The 24,787-nt window shown below is 43.3% G+C and overlaps 1 long non-coding RNA gene across 2 annotated transcripts in view; it reads left to right on the forward strand.

Moving 5' to 3' along the window:
* LOC149314074 (uncharacterized) overlaps positions 1 to 24,097 on the forward strand; it is a 31,611-nt gene extending 7,514 nt beyond the window's left edge. Inside the window, exons 2-4 of one of the 2 annotated variants that reach the window (XR_016280892.1) lie at positions 10,234 to 10,309; positions 19,918 to 20,073; positions 23,928 to 24,097. This is a non-coding gene — a long non-coding RNA (uncharacterized LOC149314074). The remainder of the gene's footprint in view (positions 1 to 10,233; positions 10,310 to 19,917; positions 20,074 to 23,927) is intronic. The other variant, XR_016280893.1, reaches the window with a different exon arrangement.
* The last annotated feature ends 690 nt before the right edge of the window (positions 24,098 to 24,787 follow it).

The following is a 24,787-nucleotide window of genomic DNA, read 5'->3' on the forward strand; positions in this document are numbered from 1 at the left end:
GACTCTAGGACTTTAATAAAGAGATCATGAGTATGAACTTGCAGGGGCTGGGCAGAGCAGTGGAGGACAGGGGGTCTTGGAGATGTCTCATCAGCAGAGTCAGCATGGGTCGAGATTGATGCAAAGGCAGTTAACAACAAACAATAAAAATGTGATTGTACACATTTTGATTTCACCAGTCAGGGAGAAGAATAAAAGCAGATTCTGACATGTAACTGGGAACCTGAGTGCTATTCCCAACCTGGTGATCTCCAGATATATAAGACTACAACCCATCAGCTCAAAACATCTTGCAGGCTCTTGATGAAGGAAAGCTGGAAGAAAGGCCTGAGTCTTTTCAGTTAATATCAAAGCATGCATTCTCAATCTTGGGACTGAGTTAACAGCAGGCCTTGCATCTTACAATGTCTAACCAAATTTCAGGACTTCCATGCTTCTTCACACCCACACCCACTCACACCACCTTGTTTTGTTTTGCATCACTTCTGATGAATCATTCTAGAGAACTTGAAAGCTTGTACACCATTGTGAACTTGTAGTGGGGATTGCCCACTTGGGATTTAGATTTTTGTTTTGTAGTTATATATCAACATTGCTACTTTTATTAAAATTCAGTTAAATTGCAGTAGTTAAACCACAGCCCTTGCCCCTCCTGCAGCTTTCAGAGCCCATGCCACAGCATATGAAATAGACTCTGCCTATCAGGTACACACAGGCAGAACTAAGCACAGGGATGAGATTCCCATTAAACTCCAATCGACGAAGGATGCCAACAGAGTGAGAGGTGAATATGAGAAGACATGGAGAGCTCCTGTTTACTAACTATACCCTATGCATGCCAAACAGTGGCTGGCAATATGTGGAAAAAGTCCACAGGGACCCAATAGTGCTTTTCCGGAACTACAGAGTAGAGGCCAACCAAGCTAGAGATCATGTCCAAGAGGCAGGGGGACTGGAAAGTGCCTATGTGCTGAAAAATCTGGTTTTGTTTACTGAGTTCCAGCTGAAGAGGGCAGGCTGCTGCGGGAAAGACCAGTAATACAGGGACTTTGGAAAGTAATTTGTTATATGGCCAACACAGCTATCCCTGGATATGTTTTTAGAGACCCTGAAGTGCAAAGTATTTCAGCTCTATGTGGAACAGCAATTACCCCACTGTATTTCTGTTGCCTGCCCATGTCATGCGAAGGGCACCTTAAAACTATCTCACCTGTCCTTGTCCAGCTCCAACATACCACAGTACATTGTGCCCAGGTCGGGAGAAGAATTTGGAATAGCAGACCCACCCTGAAATTCAAGCCATTTCAAGCTGTGATCAGTGAATTCTCAGATCCAGGACTGGAGACAGCATCCCCCCCCTTTCACATGCCCCACCATGTCTCACTCCCTGGGACACCCCCTGCTGCCACTCAACAAGATATCAGTTCAGCTGCCAAGTCTCCATGACTACCACAGCCAACCAGGGCAAACATCAAACATAGCCAGGAATAGGCCACTGTTGCCGTCATCGCCCAAGCAACAAAGAGCAGCTCCTCCTCTTCTGAGAAAAAGGGGGAGGCAGATGGTGGTGAGAGAGCCAAGCCTTTCTTCCAGAGGGCAACGTGGCCAGCGCTGAAAGGTGGAGAGGCAAGGTCTTAGTCATTCCCCTTGCCTCCTTGGTGGCATCATCTCCACTTTAGGCACAATTGCATATGATGCTCTGAATGCCTTTGAGGCATTTCCTAAGACCATATTGTGCATGAGTGTACTGAGATATATAAAGTGCAAGTGATCCTTTTTAAATCTAAGGGACTAGCTGAAAGGTGAATTTACATTCTCCTTGTTTACATTCAACTGTCATAAGTGCAACAAATTGTTCTGTGAATAGTTACAGCCTGGAGGAGATGGATTTAGCTTCCTCTCAGGAAAGGATGCCCTTTGGCTCCTTTCTTGCAGAGAACCATGCCACTTGAATTTTACAAGCAGGTCACTGGGATGTGAAACTGAAATACTGATTATTGTGTTAACCATAAAGTGCTAGCCTGTCTCTTTGACAGAGCTTTGAAAATATTATTTTCTGGACAACAGGATCCAGAATCACTCAGCCAGCATGGGTTCTGGGAGTCTGGAAGTTTTTTCCAGTGCTCTTTAGGATGGGTGTCCACCAAGCCTTTTCTGAATGCTGCTTTCCTGCAGAGCCTCCATGCTGCAACACTCTGTGATATAGTTCTCTCTTGAAGAATTTAACATGCTCAGAGGTCTTGGAAAGGCTTAAAAGATGTGTGTAAAGGGATAATTCACTTTGGCACTACTTTTCCGTGGTGGCAGGACTGCTTGCTCCTGTGAGGCAAGAGACCATGCTGATGGTAGCACTTTGGCTGGTAGTGCTTTCCATATCAGACAAGCTTTTGTTGAGGAGCCAGACTAAATGTGCCAAACAGCTATTGGGCAGCAGTGTGTGTGTGTGTGTGTGAGAGAGAGAGAGAGAGAGAGAGAGAGATGGCTGTCATACTTTGAATATATAATGAGATGAGATGAGATGACTCATTAGAAAATACGATAATGCTCAGCAAAGTGGAAGGCAGTATAAAAAGAGTAGGAAAACAGGCAGCAGGAAGACTACATTACAAGTAAATAGACTCAACCAAGGAAACCACGCCCTTGAATTTGCAAAATCTTAATAGAATATTAATAACAGAGTGTCTGGGAGGCCTCTCCATTTATAGGGCTGTGGTACGCTGAAATCAACTTGCAATTAACAACAACTAAGGACTGCAATACCTCTGCAGCAATGTCTTTTTATTCATATCATTGTAATGGCTTGAGGTGGGGGCACAGTTCCTTGGTCCCATATATCTTGCACCAATGCTCACACTCAGTCCTTCCTGCACAACATATCCTAATTAGTCAATATTTTGTTCCCTCCTTCAGATTTGAGGTGCCCAGTTCCAGGAATTTGACGTTTCTTATCATGTTCATATTCTCTGCCATTTCTACAATTTAAGATTGATTGAAAATGCCCCAGTGTTTAACAAGGAATGTAGTCAGTAATCATATTTCAGACCAAAAACCTTGATGTTTTACTTCCTGTCTTGCTTGTAGAAGTAAACCAAAAACAAATGCTCTTGAATTCACATATGTTTTATATGGGATTCCACCCACATCAAAACACCTTCAGATCACAGATCAGCACTATAACCATGCAGTCATAAATCACAAGCCATAAATTCTGACCATTGAACAAAAACAGGGAGGCATAGCTCATCTTTATTGTTCACACAGAGCCCTTCCCCTGCAACAAAGTTACATTTGATGTCATAGATAGTATTGTAAAAATCACAAATCCTTAATTTTTCTGCAACACCGTGGCACAAAACCATGGTAACTAGGCCAGGAATCCTCTATTTTTCTTGGAGGCCTCCTCATTCTGTACTTGGAACATAGAAGACTAGTTTATATAGAATCAGCTCCACTGGTACATTTAGGCTTCTTGCAATGACTGGCAGCACTGTGCCAGGGTTCCCTACAAGACTCTTTCCCATTCTTGCCCAGAGATGCCAGGGACTGAACTCTGGGACCTTCCCCAATCCAACACACCACCCTCTACCACTGGATTGCAGTGATGGAACACCCATTGTCATTCTAGAACAGCAGAGGGAATCTTACAACCTTCCAGATATGGTTAGATGGCAACATCTAGCAGTTCTAGTCAGCATAGCCAATGTTGACGAATTCTAGGAGTTGCAGTCTAACAACATTTTCAGAGCATTTTCATTCTCATCCCTTTCATTCCCATAAGAGCCATAGCATGAAAACTGTTTTGCTTTTTCAGAAGGCAGTATTCTATTTCCACTGAATACCACTGAGATAACTATGGATGTTCACAGACATGACATTGAGGGGCTGTCTTTATTTTTTGACTATCAAATTTAGCAAAATCAAACTGATTGGTTTGCTCTAGTGCTTTGCTGTGTTCCACATTCCGTAAATACTTATTATGGTCTTACTGCTTTTGCTCTAAAGCTCCCTAAGCATAGGAAAAGATGTATAAAAGGATAAACACATTGATGAAGTACATAAGAACCAGGCTTAAATTAAGTCATATCACTGTCCAGTCCAGTTCAGTATTGTCTTCTGCACTGACCACTAGAAGTGCTATGGGGTTTCAGAAAATGGTCTTTTCCACCCCTACCTGGAAATGCTACAGGATCTGTGCAAAGCATGTGCTGTGCCACTGAGCTTCAGCCTCTCATTTTATGTTCACCTGTTAGTGATTGGTGGACAAGAGGGGTAAAGAGGTCAGGCTGCCCCAGGACCCTATGAGCTGCCAGGAAGGAATCCACAACCCACTGCTGGGCAGGAAACCACAACTAAAGGACTCCTGAAAAGTGTCATAGGCCTGTTACAGACAGCCAAAATAAAGCTGCTTCGAGTCACAGTGGAGGTATGGTGTTTCAATGATGCATGCGTCCTAAGAGTCCAGAAGCCACACCAAAGCCACGCTCCAGTCGTTAGGGCTGGAGTGTGGCTTTGGTGCGACTTCTGGACTCTTAGGACGCATGCATCATTGAAACACCATACCTCCACTGTGACTCGAAGCAGCTTTATTTTGGCTGTCTGTAACAGGCCATAGAATCACAGAATCGTAGAGCTGGAAGAGACCACAAGGGCCATTCAGTCCACTTGCAAGCAGTTCTTACAATAAATAGGTTCTTTCTAATGGTTAGATGGGATATCTTTTCTTGTAACTACATATTGGGCAATCAATAGCCCTGGATAGGAAGGAGGAGGGCGTAGCCCTGTACTACTAATCCCTATAAGTTTTAACACCCAAGGAACACCTATAGGATGGGGCAGATACTTGGCTCAGCAGTACAAAATGTAAGAATAACCTTGGGATTCATGTTGACCATAAATTGAACATGAGCCAGCAGTGTGATTTTGCAGCAAAGACGTTGAATGCTATTTTAGCCTGCATTAATAGAAGCATAGTTTCCAAGGCAAGTCTCACTATATTCTGTGTTGGTCAGGCCTCATCTGGAGTACTGCATTCAGTTCTGGGCACCTCATTGTAAGAAGGATATAAACAAGTAGGAGCAGGTGGAGAGAAAGGCAACAAGGAAAAGAGGTATGGAGATGGAAACATATGAGGAACGATTGAAGCTTGGCGAAGAGAAGACTGAGAGATGGCAAAATTGCATTCTTTAAATACCTCTGGAGCTGTCACAGGGAAGAGGGAGCAAGTGTGTTTTCTTTTTTCCCAGAGGATAGAACCAGGTCTAGAGGTCTGAAGTTACAGGAGAGCAAATTTTGTTTGAATATTAGAAGGACTTTTTTGACAAGCAAGAAGAGGTCAGCAATGGAGATAATTGCCTAGGGAGGCTCGAGATAATCTCTTATTATAAACTCCCTCCCTCCTGGAATGCCCGATCTTAAACGGAATGAGCAAGAAAGGCTTTATGGGATATCCACCATCGCCCAAAAGAAGCGGCCCGACCTGTTGCCCTTTAATTGTCAATGTCGGACAACCGGGAACATACAGTCCAGCTTTTAATGCGTGGTAGATAGGGGATTCCTGCAGGACATGACTGTCGTGATTTATTCCTGCATGTCCACAGAAAAGATCAATAAATCTTCCAGTGTGATCACATGTTGCCTGTAGAATCATAGAGTGTTGCTGTTTACGATTTATGTACTGCGGTCCCTCGTGAGCAGGTGCCTTAATCGTGATGTGGCATCCGTCAATTGCTCCAATCACCTGGGGAAACCCCAGCGCTTCAAAGCCAGACATATTCTGTGATTGCAAAAGAGACCATAAATATAACATTAGTAATATAATAATCACAGTACATGTTTTAACTCATCTAAAATAAAATATTTAAGCAGATAGATAGATGGATAGATAGATGGATGGATAAAAAGACATAACGACAGGCAGGCAGACAGTCAGAGATACTATCTGAGACAATGACAGACTAGCTGAGACAATGACAGACTGATATATATAAATAGATAGATAGATAGATAGATAGATAGATAGATAGATAGATAGATAGATAGGCAGACAGTTAAGTGGATGGATGGATGGATGGATGGATGGATGGATGGATGGTTGGTTGGTTAGAAAGACATAAGGATAGGTAGTCAGACAGACAGAGAGACTAGCTGAGATATTGAGATGAATAGAAAGATAGATAGATAGATAGATAGATAGACAAACCTTTCTATAGTCTCCCAGATAGACAGCCCTCCGCAGTAGAACCATTTCCATACACAGGAACACCTCAATGATAGCCTTGTATGCTGTTGACTTTCCAACACTGAAAAAAGTTCCAACTGTGGCATATGAGCCACCATGAACCAGGTACATTATCGCCATGGCAATTTGCTTTTCTACAGGAACTGCCTTACGGAACCGTGTGTTTTGCCGGGAAAGATGGGGACGCAGCTCGTCAGCAATCATTTTGAAAACCGCGCGTGGCATTCTGAAGAACTGCTTCCAATTAGAGTCAGACCAGACAGTTCTAGCATAGACGTTCCAGTGCACATCAGTCTTGGGGTATATCCACCACCTTCTAGCCATCGGCTGAAAGCAGATCTGGGCGCCTTGCCGAAAGAAAGGAAGCATTTCATCCAAAATTAAAAGATAACTTCTCATTTCTGCAGCATGCTCTCCGCTGTCACACAATGTCAAAACAGCTCCGCATTGGACCATAAGTTTCTCTATAAGCAATATGATCAAGGAAAACATATACTCAAATTTCTGACGACGATCCATGATTGCTGAGATGTCGAGCAAAGGAAACCAGGTACCAGTGGGAGGGGAAGGAGGGAAATGTATATAAGGCTAACAGCACTTATGACGTTTGATCGATTAAGCGCCCTGATTGGTCCACTTTTTTTAAAAAAACCGCCAAAAATAAATCGATTTACAAACGGTCAAAACATGTGGAAACGATGCCAAAAGATAAATCGCTTCCAAATAATCCGGTTTAAGGTTACGTCATTCTGACGTACTATTGATTGACATCTCCAAATAAGGTATGGAGGAGAAAAACCGCTTTATTTAAACACCGATTTCATGCCAAGTAGGAACGCTTGCAGGTAAATACATCGATTTAAATTGCCAGATGGGCACGATAAAAAAAGCGGTTCGGAAAGCGGGATAAGAACAGTGTTTTTTTGAATCGATTTTATTAAAACCGTTTTATCTTAAACCGTTTCAAATCTTAAGTGAGAACATCCCCAAAAAGAGTTCTGGACAGCTCCCTTCTGGGGTTGCTCTTTCTAGAGATTCTGCACTGAGCAGGGGGTTGGACTCCATGGCCCATGAAGCCCCTTCCAACTCTTTTATGATTCTATTTGGGATGGCCTCAGCTTTGCTGAACCCTTGTTTCTTTGGGTGGGTGCTGTACATTTACTTACATCTGCACATTGGAAGACATGAATTAGAAATTGATACAGTTATTAATTATTGCAATAAAGGACTTTTTGTTTGACTTTTGGATCACTTAAAATTCTGCTGGTAATTCCTCTCATTATTTCAGTAATTGTAAATCATATTTATGGACATTATGATGATTCCTAATTTCCTGAGATTGTACAAAATTCCCTTTGCATGCCATTAAAGTTTGCCTATCTAGCCAACTGGCATTTATGGTTATTAAAGACTCTATCCTCATTAAATAATATACATCTAATATATATAATACATTAATTGCATTAACATTATCTTGATTTCACTACACTATGTTATCTACTGACAGTCTTTGAAAGAGGGCCCTCAAGACTTATGTTTTTGCCCTGGGTTTACCAGGTTTGGTCTCAACACCAGTTTTCAAAAGCTTTTAAAACTCTGTTAAGGAAATTTCATTCATCTACCATGACATATCCTCCAACATTTCACAGATGAAAACTGGGTCACATGTGGCCAAATAACATAAAAGTGTGGTCAAAATGACAAAAGGGTTATTAATGAGGAAGGACACACAAACTAGAAGAGGCTGAAGCAGTTTGCTTTTGCCTGAGTTTGCTGGGAAGGGCAAAATTCCACCTCCTCCTCGCTCCTCTCCCTGAGTGAATTTAGTAAGAACTACTTTTGCACCTTGAACTCAGTTTGCAGTAATAGAAATAAGCCAAGAACAAGAGAGGAAGTGGGAAGAGGACTGAGAAACTAGGACATTTTAAAATCAGTTGAAAAAGTGGGACAGTAGACAATTAATCAGACTCTTGTTGCCAAATCAGGACAGTTGGAGGGTATGCTATGACCAACACTCATTAACATGCAGATAAATTCAAGACATTTTACTGGCTGAAGCAAAAGTAAAGATGACCTCTGCCCTCCCTTCTAGAGATGTAGACTGCAATCCTATTTGGCAGTTACATATGCATAACTTTGTGTTGTGTACTTGTAACTGTTTTGTATTCATGATCCCTATGTAGTTTAGGGGATACATAGGGACTGTGAAAGTCCCCCAATCCCTACTTAGCAGGCAGTGGTAGCTGTGTTTGATAGGCATCTGTTCCGCTTGAAGTTTAGGGAGCAGCTTGTTGATGACCCCCACTCCTATACTCCCATGCCAGTGATCTTTGGCACAAGAGGGAATTGCGACAAGTGTCCTACGCCTGCCTGTCGCAACAAAGATAACTCATAGAGGGGTGGGAACATTAGTTAGTTGCTTCCCCATCAGCAGGGGAACAGATCCTCATCAATTGCAGTGATTACTGCTTGGTAAATAAGGACTGAGGGGATTGGGATAGGCTTCACTGCTCAGCATTATAAATGCCAAAAAGATTCTGGTCGTGTTTCTTAATGTTTTAAATTTCAGTTCCCCAAATCCCTTACTACTGGGCATGCTCACTCAGGCTTCTTGGCATTGAAATTCAAGTCATCAGGAAAACCAAAGTTTAAGAACCATGGATAGAGAAGGTGAACAGATGGGCAGCTGAATAAACGCTGTGGCAGGCCAGCATCTTCCACAGGTCAGTAGGCTATTTTAGAAAGTGCAGAATACGCCATGTGGCACATGCTCTTGTTGTCTCCCTCCAACACATTGCCACTGGTCTGCAGGGATTTGGGGAACTGAAATCTAAATTTGGACTCTAGCTGATTAATTTGGCTACAGCAACTATGGACACAATGATGGTATGAAACACAAAGGATCTCCAATGGATAAGATGATGGATTTTCAAGGCTGAGAGAAGGGGACTTAAAATATTTTATTGTTTGTTTATCATATTTCATTTTCAACTATTGACTTGTTAACATAGTCAGGGGTGGCTGTGCTGGCCATACAGCAAAATAAAAATACAATCCACAATCCACAAAAGAATAATACAGCATTGGCTAACCAAAATACACAAAACACATCATGCAAGCCTTTGAAGCTCCATTTGTTTCTTCAGCAGGCAAAAGATGTTAAGGAATCATATAAGAGAGAAAAAAAAAGAAGGTGACGGTGTTGGAGTCAGAGGTATATCAGTCAACATATCAAATGTTGTCTATGTTGTACACTGTTCCTATAGAACAGTGATTCCGAAATGCTGGTCTTCCAGGTGTTTTGGATTTCAGCTCCCAGAGTCCAAGAGCATTGGCTGAGATGGCTGAGGTTTCTGGGAGGTGAAGTCCAAAACACCTGGAGGACCAGAATTTGAGAACCACTGACCTAGAGGGATCTCAATCCAGGCAGTGTTCATTCCCCTCTTGGCCTTGTGAGGACCAAGACAAAGGGCAGTAAAATTTAAACTCCTTTAACAGCAGAGCTGCAGCTGATGAAGCCACTGGAGTTCAGAAGTTTGCATTGACTTGGTAATTAATTCTAGCTGAGCAGGGTTAAATCTAGCCATTAAAAGCTTGATATTTGCATTCAGTTTTCTTTATTAACATTGGCCTGTTACAGACTGCCAAAATAAAGCTGCTTAGGGTCCCTTTGGAGGTATGCTGTTTAAATTATGCATGCACCCTAAGAATCCGGAAGCTGCACCAAAGCGGCACTCCAGTGCTTAGGAATGGAGTGTGGCTTTGGCGCGACCTCCGGACTCTTAGGACCCATGCATCATTTAAAGAGCATACCTCCAAAGAGACCCGAAGCAGCTTTATTTTGGCAGTCTGTAACAGGCCATTGTTTTATTAAATTATATTTCAAGTCACTTTGAATAGCCCCCTTTTAAAGTGTGATTTAAATCTAATCTACATTGTCCTTGAAATTTATTTGTTTAGTTAGTTAAGTTATATCTGCCTTTCTCCCAGTACAGGACCCAAGGACTCAGAGGTCCAGCACTGGAGGAGTGGGAGAAGAGACCTTGTAGCTCTTCAAGAAAATGGTTTCTAGTGAGTATTATTAGTTTTATGTCTTTTTTCTAGTTTGGTAATCAAGGCAGCTTACAACAGTTGTAACCAGTGTAGCTAAAAATGCACTGCATACAAATGTTAAAAATGTAATTAAATTACAAAAAAAACCACCCCTAAAACTAACTAAAAGCAAAGCATTAAAAAGAAAACAGCAAATATTTAATCCAGTACATTATGTTCCTTCTAAGCAACCAGTCCTCAAGGGCCTGCCGAAATGAACAGGTATTTGCTTCCTCCAGAAAAATAGCAAGAAGGGTGTAACTATACTTTGGGAAGGGAGTTCCAGAGCCTGAAGGCAACCACTGAGAAGGTTCTCTTCCATGTTCTTACCTAATATACCTGAGAGGATGGTGGAACAGAGAGAAGATCCTCCTTGGATGATCTCAAAATATGGGTAGGTTCTCTCAAAATATATAGTGCTTCAGATAACCTGTACCTGAGTCATATATGTATTTCTTTTAAAGAGAAAAGATATAATTTTTGGTTTGATATGTGTAGAGTTCTAAATGTATTTTAAGTGTTTGAGGGTTGTTGTTTTTTTTAAGTGGACTAATGTAGTGAAATGAGACTGAATATGTGGCCGCTATGGTTTCCCAAGTCTAACAATCCCAGTGGGAAATTCTATTTCCGGGATTCTCTATCATCCTTCTTGAATGATTGGCAGCAGCTGCTGGGGCCCTCCCCTATGCGCCCACACCAGAAGGCCAGGGTGGTCACGCCAGCAGCTATTCTGAGAGTGCAGGCAAAGACAGGAGCCAAAAACAGATCAACCCCCACCCCAACACACACACTCACGGCTGCCGCCCATCTATCACATTGGCCCTACTCATCTCTCTACAGTTCCCCACTGTGATTGTCTGAGTCAAAATGTCAAAATACAAGAGACAGATTTTGAAGCTTTTGTGTTGAAACAAAATAAGAGGCATCTGTTCTATTCTGTCCAAAATGGTAAAATTGTTTAATGGGATGGAAATATTCTGAAACAAATAATGACTGTCAAAAATATAGGCTGATGAGTAACCTTGGCTTCTAAATCCACACAAACATGTCTCAAAAACAAAGCTATAAAATCCTTGTTGTAGCTGTTATGTGCCTTCAAGTCGTATCTGACTTATGGTGAACCTGTCATGCATGGGGTTTTCTTGGCAAGATTTGTTCAGAGGAGGTTTGCCATTGCCTTCCACTGAGGCTGAGAGCATGTGACTTGTCCAAGGTTATCCAGTGGGTTTCATGGCCGAGCTGGGAATTGAACCCTGGTCCCCAGAGTCATAGTCCAATGCCCAAATCACTACACTGGCTACATCCCCTCTCCCATCTTCCATATATGCAGCTTTCTTTGGCCAATTCTTCTCTGGTACCCTTCTGGCATTTTGGATTTAGGGTTAGTAGATCTCAGGACTGACCCCTCTTCTTCAGTACTCAGGATGACAATGAAGATCTTAGAGTAAGAGCACTGCTTTGAAAAGTGTATATGTGTTTATTTCTCATTTATTAGACTTTTTTTTAATTGAATGGTATACTCTGTGAAACTGTGGTTGATGCTCAGGAACACTGACATCATTGGGGCTTTCCTGTGTAATATCAGCAGGGCTTGTCTCCCTGTGACATCACAAGGGGTTGTCCCTAGATCTTAGGTTTTGGAGCTGAAATCTTAGAGCCTGAAATGCTCTTCACAAAGCAACCCTGATATTCAGATTGTGCCTGATCATTGGCCAAGCTTGCTGTGATTAATGGGAACTGTCATCTGTCCTCACATAGATCGGAAGGAGATCCAAATTGAATTTGGTATAATTATTTCCCTTCAGCCACTTGTTTATCTCTCTGCTCCTAATATCGGAAAGTGTTCTATTCACTTGCCATTTAGTTCTTGGCACAATATAAACTTCTTTCCACTTTTGTATCTCTGCATGTCTGAGGAGCACATATTATTTCCCTTCTATCTCAAATGGCATTGATGAATTTTACATAATACTTACCAGCTTGTTGCAACCTTCACTTCTAAATAAATCCTCTATATGACAGACAGTTTTTCTGTAGTTACTCCTGACCTAGGCCCTTATTGGATCTCCAGGTGACAGTGAGTAATTTGCTGTGATTTGTCAAAAACATTTAAGATTTATTGTTATCACCAGGTCAAGTCCCCTGGAATAACCAGATTTAAATGTATTAAATTGACCTTTAAGCACAGAGCATGTGGAGATCAATAAGTCATGAAACAGAAAATAATCAAATAATCATACTGAAGAGATACAAGGTATAGAACATTGGAGTGTCACAGATGAATGAATCTGATCCAGACAGAGATGTACAAAGAGTTTTTGGCATCATAGCTCAAAATAATCCCAAAGACCATCTAGTCTAATCCCCTGTCAGAGGGGAGTTCAAGAGGGGAGAGGTGGCTATCCAAGTACTGTTCAAAAATCTCCAAGAAAGGAGACCTTACCACTTATACAGGTAGTTTACCACTGCTGAACAATTCTTACAACTAGAAAGTTCTTCCTAATGTTTTGTCAGAATCTGAAAAATTGAATCCATTGGTTTGTATCCTGTCATCTGGAGCAGTTGAAAACAAATGTGTTCCATTTTCCCACATAACAGCTGGTTAGATATTTAAAGATAGCTATCATATCACCACTTAGTCTTCTCTTCTACAGACTAAACATATGCAGCTCCCTCAGTCGTTCCTCATGTGAGGTTTATAAGTGAACAAAAGATGGAATACATATTTAAGAAATCCAATAGATCTTTAAGTCAAGGTTTCAATGTACCACATTCTTCATAACCAGGATGGTAAAAGGTGGGATTCTCATTTAAAGAGCCAAAGCATCCTTCCATTGCCTCAGGCTGCATCTATACTGCAGAATTTTGACATTTCTTTAACTGCCATGGCTGAATGATATGGAATCCAGGGACTGTGCCAACATATTTGTACTCCAAAATGTTTCCCCCAATTATGTTTTGAACTTGGGGCCCTCTTAGAAGCTAACTTTAACTACTGAACCCCTCAGTCCATCAATAGTGGTCTTCAGACATGGGTGTGGGTGCTTAAGACTGTTGTCCTGAACAAGAGGATTAAATCAAGCCATCCCCTATTGCCTTCTAAATCTGCCCAGCCAAGGAGCATTTGTGGCATGAGGCTACTACATGCTCCCTGCCTTTTTGCACCTTCTGGAATTTGTGCCACTGTTTTCGCTGTTGCTGGGAAAATATCTTTGGCATTCCCTCTTGCAGGGTTCCCTTCCTCTATCCTTGACACTACCTAGGAAGAAAAGCAGAGGATGATAGCAGTTGTTACAAAATGAAGGGAAGGGAACAGAGTTTTTTCTCAGTGATCACTTGGGACCAGTACTGTTTAGATTATGATATGGAGCAAAATGATCTGGAATCAGAGGTGAGTTGTGAGGTGGCTCAGGAAATACTGGTGTTAGATTATTAAGGAAACTTTCCTGAAGGACATTGACAATCCAGGATGTGTTCAGAGGAGGATGACTAAGATGGTAACAGGTTTGTGAACCAAGACCATGAGAAACAGCTCAGGAAACTGGGACTGTTTAGCTTGGAAAAGAGAAGATTGAGAGGTGATACAATTGCCACATTTAAATATCTCAAGTAAGGTCATATAGAAGATGGAGTAAGCTTGCTTTCTGCTGCTCCAGAGAGTAGAACATGAACCAATAGATTCAAATTACAATAGATTCCACCTAAACATCTGGAAGAACTTATAGACTGTAAGAACTGTTTGCATGTTGGATAGACTATGTGGTGGGTGGTGGGCTGGCCTTCTTTGGAGGTCTTTAAACAAAAGTGATGTTTTGGAAGTCCTTGGTTGTGTACCATTGCATGGCAGGGTGTTGGATTAGACAGTCCCTGTGGTCCCTTCCAATTTTAAAATTCTATGATTCTAGGGCCATGAGATGCCAGACAGATTGTGAAGAGAACTATATCCCAATCAAAGAAACCATGTCCTTGAACCTGGAAGGCCTGAGCAGAGCTGTTGAGGATAGAGGGGCTTGGAGGTGTCTCATTTACGGGGTCACTATTAATCAAAGGCAGCTCAAAGGCAGCTAGCAACAACAAAAAGGGGGGAACAAAAAGATTATGGCGGGATACAGACGGGCAGGGGAAGACGTCTTGGAGGTGTATTCTGCTGAATACGGAGCCTCCAGACCGCCCGCCCCGGGGGCGTGGCTCAGGAGATGGGGCTTCCACATGGGGGGCAGTGAAGACGCCTCACCTGGGGCCGTTTCTGACCCGCAGTTTCCAAACCGCCACCTCGGAGGACGCTGCAAAGAGAGAGGCAGCTTCCTCACGGGCGGCCAAAAACAGGGCTTTTTTTTTCCTTTGCCGGCTGGCAGATGCGCAGCTGCGGCAGAAAGCCTATGTGCACATTTAAAGTGCCCAAGCCCCTTTAAAACTTTCCCCCCCGCTCTGCCCAAGAACAATGGTGGTCTCCTGCCAGCTGGTGATCAGCTGGTGTTGGCATCCTTGTCCGCTTGCACTTTGCCAGTGTCACCAGCATCATGGATGCCTCCTCTCCTTTGGTCCCCGCGCTCCTGCTGAATCTGCAATGCACAGCCACAGCTGTCGCCGCTGCCACCGCTGTCCCCCTGCCATCCCCCATCACCTCCCTTGTATATATGTAAATATTTACAGTTTTAGTGGTTTTTATTGTTAGGTGAAAATGGCACAGGAATGTGTGTAGGGGCTCACTTTAAAGTCCAAACTTTCCAAGCAGCGCATGCGTACATGTTGCTCTAGGGTTAGGGTTAGGGTTAGGGTTACGAGTCTTAAAATGCGCTGCAGCTGTGCTGCAGCTTCCACACCTGCATGGCAGCTGACGCTGCAATTAAAGCCTGACTGCAAACTGCGCATGTTCCAGGACCCTGACTCATTATGCGACGCAGCAGACACAGAGCTTTTAAATGGGCAACTTAAATTAGCGGCGTAGCAGTTCTGATGTACCAGTGCAGCAGCTTACAGACGGAGCTGCGCAGCTGCGCATCAAACGGAAAAGAAGCGGAGAAAAGCAGCACCTTTTTAATGCCGCCTTTTCCCGCTTGGGGCGTGCGGGGGGCGTGTTCATGGCGGCATTCAGGTAAGGCCCGTCTGAAGGCTCTACCGTCATGACGTCATGAATACACCCCTTTTTGCCCATCTGTATCCCGCCAATATGTCAGTGAGGCTTCTAGCTTCTGTAGTTCCCTCCCTGGGTACTTTTAGCCACTCTGTTTTTCAGAGAAGACATAGCCTGTGTTACCTAAAGGTCTAGGCACCAGTCTAAAAAGCCGGAATGTAAACTCCCTTGGCCCTTTCCCCTGCCTTGTTGTTCCCTAATGAGGATACTACTGCCTCTGTCTCATTCAAGTTGTATGCATAAGATCAGAGAGTTGGGATATCTGCCTGCGGCTGCCTTCACATTTGTCTCCTTTTCAGCCACTCGCTCCCATTCCTTTTACAGACATGAAACTACAAAGAAAATTTGCCTAAGTTGGAAGTGTCTCTGCTGCCCTGTTCCATCTTACAGTCACTGTTTAAATATGAGGTTGTTGGGGACTACACACTAGGCCCAGGGAGCAAGCAGGCATGCTAGATTGTGCTCCAGCCTTCTTCCCTGCTAGACCAGATACCAGCCACATACAGACTTGACTGGTATAACATCTAACTGTCCTGATTTGGCAGAGACAGTCCTGATAAATTACCTGTTGTCCTGCTTTTTCAACTGCTTTTAAAATGTCCTTGGTCCAAAACACACTGCAGAAATAATCCAGTTTGAGACTGATTTAACTGCCCTGGCTTGGTGCCAAAGAATCCTGGGAATTGTAGTTTATTGTGGCACCAGAGCTTTCTAACAGAGAAGGCTAAATATCTCACAAAACTATCGTTCCCAGAATTCCCTAGCATTGAGCCAGGGGAGTTAAAGTGGTCTCAAACTGGATTATTTCTTCAGTGTGTTTTGGACCCTAGTTTTTGACCTCCTACCACTACTCCTTTGTTCTCAGATTACTTCAATTGCTGAAAACTGAGTTCAAAGTGCAAAAGAGATTTGCACTCAACTCTCAGTGGGGAAAGGAGAGGAAGAGGTGGAATTTTGTCCTTCCTAGTAGGCCCAGACAAAAACAAACTGCTGTATCCTCTCCTAGTTTGTGTATCCTTTCTCATTAATAACATGCACCATCCTGACCACATTCTGATGTTGCTTGTCCACTTGTGCCCTGCTTTTCTTCTGTGAAATGTTGGAGGGTATGGGATGGATGAAGGGGGTGATTATCATAAGGCATCCGTAAACCCAAAGCACTGTATCAATTATGTGTATGGAAGGTAGCTCACTCACAAAATCTTCCTCTTCCCCCCCCCCCCACTTGTGTCCTAAATTTTTTCTCCAGATGGTCAGAACAGTGGGGACAATCCTGGGGACTCCACTGTAAAGAACTGCAGAGTGAAGGAGAATTGTTGTTGTTAATTGCCCTCAAGTCAACCTTGATTCATGCTGACCTTGTAGATGAGACACCTTTAAGCCCCCCTTATCCTCCACTGTTCTGCTTAGGTCTTGTAGAATCAGGCCCATGACCTCCGTAACCGAATCTATTCATCTGGTGCTTGGTCTTCCTCTCTTTCTACTACCTTCTACCTGTCCTACCATTATTGTCTTTTCTAATGAATCCTGCCTTCTCATAATGCAGGCAAAGTATGACAGCCTCAATTTGATCACCTTGATTTCCAGGGAGAAGTCAGGCTTGATCTGTTCTAGGACTCATCTGTTTGTGTTTTTTGGCTGTCTACAGTATCCTCAGTGCTCTTCTCCATTAAATGAGTTTATTTTCTTTTTATCCGCTTTCTTCAATGTCCAGCTCTCACATCCATACATGGTGATGGGGAATACAATGGATTGGATTATTCTAACTTTATAGTTAGAATCGTCTGTGGCGGGGAGATTTACCCTCAAATTGAATGGGGGATATTGTACTAGTTGAAGGAGAGAGAAAGGAATAAGAAAAACTGGTCACACATCTACTGGAGACTACCCTGCACTGTTGTTAAAAAGCACCATGGAAGAAAAGTCTAATAACATTCAGTTTTATTTTTCTTGTTGCTTTTATGATTGTATCTTCAAAAATATATTGCCTGAGACTTTGAACAAGTTGGAAATATGTAAACATTTTACAATCATTAAAATAATATGTGTGTGTGAAAATGTTAATCGCAGTTGCGTGGTTTTCATGGGATAATAGATATTTAAATCCCCCATTTCCACATAAATAAAGTCCATAGATAGATGAGACTTGAGAACTACGTCCTCCCAATCCATTGTGTTACACTACAACTGTCATCGCCATCAGCCATCTGAAGGGCAACAGGTGGGCAATCACTTTAAATCAGGGATTCACAAAGTGGGTGGTACTGCCTCCCTGGGGACAGTTGGAAGATCCAGGGGGGCAGTGAGGGAAAAGTAGGCAGCAGGGAGGCTTTCAGTCAAAGTATTGGTGCACAAGAAATACAAGGGGAACCAGTGGCCTTTAGGACTATCGTCAGGATGAAGGTTCCATGAAACCTCCATTTTTAAGGCCCCTTAAAACCATTGCACAGCCTTTCTGATTGTGTGGTGGTGCCTTCCACTCTTTGTCTACTTGTACAAACTCCACTCCCTTAGCTGCATCTTTTAGTAGTGGCAGCAGCAGTCGGGAAATTTTCATGAGGCTTGGGTGCAGAGCATAACTCCTATGGCTCAGAGTGGCACCATTTTGTGACAGACTGACTGGAATGAGGAATCAGAACACATGATGTTGAAGGAGAAGTGGTGGCAAAAAGGAGCCTTCAAATTTGAGATCCTGCTTAAGCTTTGTGAGTTTTGCTGGGACTTGATTGGCGGGTTAGAGTTGAGCTGCTGCTTCTGCTTTCTTTTGCTGGAAAGCTGAGAGAGGAGATAGCAGAAGAAATAATGTTTGTGTGTACTGAAAGAATGACCTGAAGCTGGGTGGGGAAGGCATATCTCTGGGGAAGGGGGAGGAGGAGGAGTATCTGGTGTTAATTCTTGGAAAGAGCCCTTTGTCTCAGAGTGGCTCCTGTATTTAAAATCTCTCCCATTCCCCATCCATGCCAATCCAGAGTATGTGGCTACTGTAAACCCCCTACACACAAACCAGCTCTGCCCCACAGCACTCCAGCAATGGCGTGAGAGTCCTTCCACACCAGAGAGAAAAGTGGGAAGCCAACTGTACTCCTCTCAACCCTTGCCAATAAGGACTGAGAATTCTTCCTTACCAAGGAGGAAAAGGGGAAGTTGGTTCTGTCCCTCCCCACCCTGATAAGGAAGGATGGAGAGTCCTTTCTCTCTGGGGAGAAAAGTGGGAAGCCAAATACACCCCTCTTCACCCCAGCAAAGAAGGACTGAGAGCCCTTCCTCTCTGGGAAGAAGTTTTTGCTCTTGCACCTGGTCACCTTGGGAACAGCAACCAAGAAGTTGGGTGATAGGCAACTGAGAAGCCTCACATCTGTGCCAGCTTTGCCTCAAAAGAAAGGCTTCTTGGTCGCTGCTTGATCGGTTGCTCAGTCACTATTCCCTTTGCACCCAGTCACCTTGGGAGCAACAACTGAGCAGTGGCTGAGCAGTGATTGAGAAGACTCTCTTCTCGGTTGCTGCTAAACCAGCTGCTCAGTGGTTGATCCCTTTGCACCCAGTCACCCTGAGAGCATCAACTAGTGACTGGGTGCAAGTTGTTGGCAAGTTGTGGCAAGCTGAGTGTAGTTGAGGTAAATGCCGTTGGCTGGTCGGCTACTACAGAAAGCAATGGCAGTAGTAAAGGGGCAGCCCCCCTCCTCGCCCTGGGATAGGAAATTATCAGATGGGGGATGAAACGTCCTTGTTCTGTCCATTTCCCATTGTCATAGAGCGATCACAAAAAGATTTTCATATGACGTTGTGTTTATCCCATTATTATCCCATCCAAAAAGTGTGATTGACCTTGATTGCGTGAAAGACTTTCAAACAATATCGTGCAGATCCCATCATTGTCCTGTCATTATCGCATCATTGAAGTGGCACTGCCCAGCGTTTTGCATTAATGGGAATTCATGTTAATGCAATGCTGCTTCAATAATGGGACAATAGCGCTGAGATCTGAAAGCCTTTCACAGGATTGCAATCAAAGATGGGATAAGGACAGGGACGCGATCCCATCCTTATCCCATCTCTGTGTGATAATTTCCATAGATGTTGATGGACACTAGAATAGTTGCCCAGGAAAAAAGGGGGCAGTAGCCTGAAAATGTTTTAAATGTTGGCAGGAACCCCACTTTAAATGTTTGCAGGCACAGCACTTTTTGCTGTGCAGGAATATTATTTTTGGTGTGTTTTATCTGCTTTTCAGTTTTGTCTTGTTTTCATTAATGCCTTTTATATTTTCATGCAACTTGTTGTATCTGATGTAATTGTTAAATCATTTTCTTTGGCAAGAGCTGGGATATACAAATCAAATCAATCCATCCATCAATAATAAGCATTACTGTTACAAATAAGCATTCTATTTTGTGGTCCCAATGAGAGAAAATGGTTCAAGAGGTCTTAAATAAACTTAATTTTATATTTATAGGCAACTCATAACTTGTCCTCCTGGAAGATCTGCTTTCTCGTTACAACTATTACTCCACAAAGGAGACCATTCTAAGGATTCATGTTGGGAGAAGGGACATGCAGCCTGTGCTAACAGCCATGGGAGGCTGCAGTGAATACCAGAGCTCCACACCCAGTCAGTATTTGCCACCTGTTATTTCATTCCCTGCCACTCTACACCTGACCATCTCCTAGATGAACACATTTACTTCAGTCCTTCATAAATCAGTCCCTGTCTCCCACTGGCCTCCTGTCTTGCTGGCACCAGGATGTGCTGCTTGTATAGGGTGTGGCTGCCACCAGCTCTCATTACAAGCCCTGAACCCTTCTCATAACTGATCTTACTCATATCTTGAGACTTCAGGTTTCCAAATCCCAGTGGCAGGGGAAACAAAGATGAAAACGAATGATTTTGCTGTACAAAAACAAGATCCCACCACTGCCAGCACCTGCTTTCTACCACCAGTGTCAGAAATAAGTAAAGCAAGCTGCAATTTAGGCACTCTGATTATGAGAGGTCTCTAAATACAAGAAAATATACAGATACATAAAAAGAAGAAGAGGGAGAGAGGGAGGAAGAGACAGAGAGAAATTTCAAGCTGTATAAAATGGTTTGGGGCCTCTTAAATGTGGCATGGCTAAAGGCCTCAGCATGTTTTAGCCCAGTCCTGACTATTACAGACTCTTGCTATGCCCCTTTCAGGTTTTTGCAACTCCGAGACCCACCCACCATGAACTCTCTCTTTTCTTAAGTGCATTACAGGAAACATGTTCTTCTTTGCACTTAACATCACTTCTGAACAGCTGAGGTATACCCCCCACAGGCAGGGTCCTTCCCAATTAATCCTCTGTGTTCCCACTTTTCCAACTGCTTTTTAAATATCCCAGCTTCTCTCTGTTCCTCCTACTTTCTCCCTTTATCCCCTGCTCACTTCAGTTGCTGCAAACAGAATTCAAAGTGCAAAGTAAGAGCTTATCGCTCAGCATTTTAAACCAGCTCCAGCCTCCCGGGCTGGAGCCAGGACACAGGATGGAGGCGGGGATTATCACACACTAAATTGCTGCCAAACCACTAGCTGCCATCAACACGGGTCCCAGCTGTGCTGCATTCCGACTTCTAAAAAGTGCTGGCGGAGTGTAGCTTGTACCCAGCTGGGACCCAGGCTGATAGCGGCCAGTAGTTTGGTGGCGATTTAGTGTGTGATAATCCCTGCCTCCATCCTGTGTCCTGGCTCCAGCCCGGGAGGCTGGAGCCAGTTTAAAATGCTGAACAATAAGCTATGTAGTTTGCCCTCAACTAACTCAGCAGGGAGAAGATGAGGAGGCAAAAACTTGCCCTTCCCTGTAACTCATGCAAAATTAAACTGATGCAGCCTTTCCAAGCTTGTGAGTTCTCATTCATCAATAACGTCTGCCATTCTGGTTACAATCTGATGTTAATTGGTCACACATCCTGATTTTTATCTGTGATATCTTTGAGTGTGGTCTTGTGCAGTGTTTATGTTTCATTTTATTTCAAAGACAGCTCCTCTAGGATAACTTTAAGTTATAAACCCAGGACACCATATCAGGTGAGGAGCAGAGATAGGGAGATATGCAGAAAGGTATGCATATGTGTTGTTGGATATATTTAAGATTAAATTGGGGGAAAGTGCATTGTGTGCTTTATAATAATAGTACTTAGCATGGGTATGGCCCTTCACGTCTGTTGCAATCTTTGGAACAATCCTGTTGAATAATTTTATATTGTTATCCTCATTGCATAGGTGTGGGATCTGAGTCCAAGAAAGAGAAGAGTCTATTCAAGGCCAGCTAGGGAGTTCATGGCAGACTTTGGATTTGTATTGGGGACATCTATTCAGTCAGTGTCAGAACGATTATTTAACACCAGCTCTTGCTTTAATATATTTACTGTATAAGCCTTCCTCGTGCTTGCAAACCATATACAGTAATCCACAGGTGGCAGATGAAGTGGAAACTTAGTACTAACCTTAGTGCTACGACTGTGCACTATGACTGTGAAAGGGCCACTGGAGAACTCAGAATCTTACATGTTTTTCTGGCATTTTGACTGGTCCAAATAAAGGTATTAGCCAGCACGGGGCAGTGGTTTGAGTGTAGAGACAGGGCTTTTTGAGGCAAGGTATGAATCCTTACTCAGCCATGGAAACCTGCTAGATGACCTTGAGCAAGTGACACACTCTCAGCCAAACAAGTAGACAATGGCAAACCTCCTTTGAATGAATCTTGCCAAGAAATTCATAGGTCACCATAAGTCAGAGTTGACATGAAGGCACATAACAACACATATACTAAAGGTATTGTTATTGTATTGTGAATTTTGTCCTTCCATCTTGTAGACCAGCCTGATTTTTCAACTTATATATATGGCTGTTTCTAGAAGGAATTACCAATGATCTGAAATGGGGAAGGGGCAAGCAAGCAAAGGTAAATAATAGTTTGCTAACCCTGACCTCCTCAACAGTCTCCATGACAGAAACCTTGTCACAGTCCAAGGTCACTCTGCCATTATCCTCAGATTTACAAAGTGACCAATGAAACAGCAGGCCAACAATGTAAGTATAAACGGGAGAAAAAGTTGAAATGATATTAGTGTTGTTGTTTTGAAGAAGACACTAAAGAAGTTGTTGTTATAAAAATGATAACTTAAAAACTACCAAAAAGAAATGACAAATTGTTGAAAGGAAAAGACTGCATGCTGATGTTCTTAGGCAGGCAATTTAATTCCAGGAAATCATAGCAGAATGTCCTCTCATGTTCTCAGTGGGGGAAATTGCTGTACTTTCCAGCAGATACCCATCTCTCTATGGTTTATAGGTTAGATTGGCTTTCTTTGTCTGATCATTTCCAGAGGTTTTTAACGGATTAAACAAATTCAGTGCTTCTTGCCCAATGTTATTCAGTAACATCGCAGAAAGTTATTGTGCTGCTGCATCACTAGCCAACTCAACCACACATAAAACTCTAATGCACACCAGTTCTCACACATCAATAATAATAAGCAATGCTTGGTTGTATCTCTTAGTTTACTTCTGTATGGGATTGACTTATGAAAAACACAAGAGAACACAATTGCTTTGTAACTATATAAGGAGCTATTTAATTATAAAGCAGACAGTAAAATTTCCATCACTCTTTTTGCTCCCACATATTAAACCAGTCCCCCTAGTTGGCAGTTCTTCTGAAGGATCCATTTAGTTTTAAAAGAGGTATTTTAAAACAGTGTCAGTATTCTATCTGGTTTTACAATCCTGTAATTCCATATTAGTGCAAGGCCTTGTGTTTTGGAGGCTAGAAGCAGAAAACATTGGAGGGAGTGATAGAAGGGGTTAGCAGAGGGCCACAAAGAGGTCAAGGCTTATGAGGAGCTGTGGAGGAGGCTGGAGTAATCATTGAACGGGAAGGGGTGATCTAGCTGCTTTCCAGCTTGTGCCTGCTTTCTGCATCTCCATCATTTCCACCTCCCGCACATTGTTGGGATGAGACAATCCTCATCTGGAAATACCTTCCCTTTTACAGTCAGGGAAGAAGGCGCAGGCTGCAGCAGTAGGATGAACGCAACCTTACCCTTTCTTTCTAGATGCTTCAGTTAGAGGCCGGGAGAAAGGGAGAAGCAGGATGTGAGAAGATAATTAGCAGAAGGGAGGATCACTGCCTCCTAGGCCACAACTGCAGGCGGGGGAGAATGTGCACAATTGTACAGAGGATGGACTGTCAAAAATTTTTGCATAGGCTTCTCTTCATGAAAAATGGCAGTTTGCAAGACAGGCTGCTCACAAATAGATTATTAGATAGTTAAACCATTGTTTCCTTTGCTTTTCTTGGAAAAGTTCATTCTTTGCACTAGACGTCCCACTGCCCATGTTGGCTGAGGGATGCTGGGCGCTGTAGTTCAAAATGTCAGTTTCCCACACTTTGTTCCTTACTCATGGCAATTCTTTGCCCCTCTTCCTCATTTTTGCTTCTTAGCTTTTGTTGGACCGGGCCACTGAAGAACACACATTAAGCAAGCAGCCCTGAGACTTACTTGACTAAGCTGACAGCATGGGATGTAACAGGGTCTGTCAAACAGCTATCTTTCTTGGAAAAGTGAGTAACAATTTTGTTACATAGCATAACCACACACACATATGCATAAACACAAGTGCCAAGATCTGGCTAATGATGAATGGCTAAGTGGCAAAAACCACAATGTTCTTGTCTTTTCCAACCAGATCTGCTTCTCTCTTCTCAGTCCTCCCAGCTTTTGCCACCCAGCCCAACACTAAGAGCTTCTTGCAGCCTTCATCAACTTTTCAAACTATGGCCCTGTCCAGATGGGCAATTTTATACATACTCCATACGTACTAGGGTTGCCTGGGGGCATCTCTTTTAGACGCCTGCAACCCTAGTACGTACGGAGTACGTAGTAAATGGCGGCGCCCTGTTCACATGGGCGCCGCCAATTTGACATAATGGCCGTGTTGCATCCAAACGGCGCAACACGGCTGTAACGTCTTGGCGCCGCTGAAGGGTGCCTGTGGCGCCCTTTCAGCAGCGCCAGAAGGAGCCCCGTTTTCGAGCTCCTTCTGCCGCACATATTGCTGGTATGGCCTTTGAACAGCTACGCCAGCGATACAGCTCTCCCCGCCGTTGTTGGGTGCCCTTGGGGCATGAAGCCCCAAGGACACCCCTTTCCAGGCTGTGGGGAAGCAGCCTTTTGCTGCTTCCCCAAGGCCAGGAAAAACGGCGGATTGTGGCCTTCGGGGCTGCCACTGTGGCAGCTCAGGCCCCAATCCATTGGGGAAAAGGGCGGGTGCAGGCTGCCCCAAAGGGGCAGTCTGTACACC

This window comes from Sceloporus occidentalis, unplaced genomic scaffold (assembly GCF_023333645.1).
Source record: "Sceloporus occidentalis isolate IW3139 unplaced genomic scaffold, rSceOcc1.0.p SCAF_4, whole genome shotgun sequence".
NCBI lineage: Eukaryota > Metazoa > Chordata > Lepidosauria > Squamata > Phrynosomatidae > Sceloporus > Sceloporus occidentalis.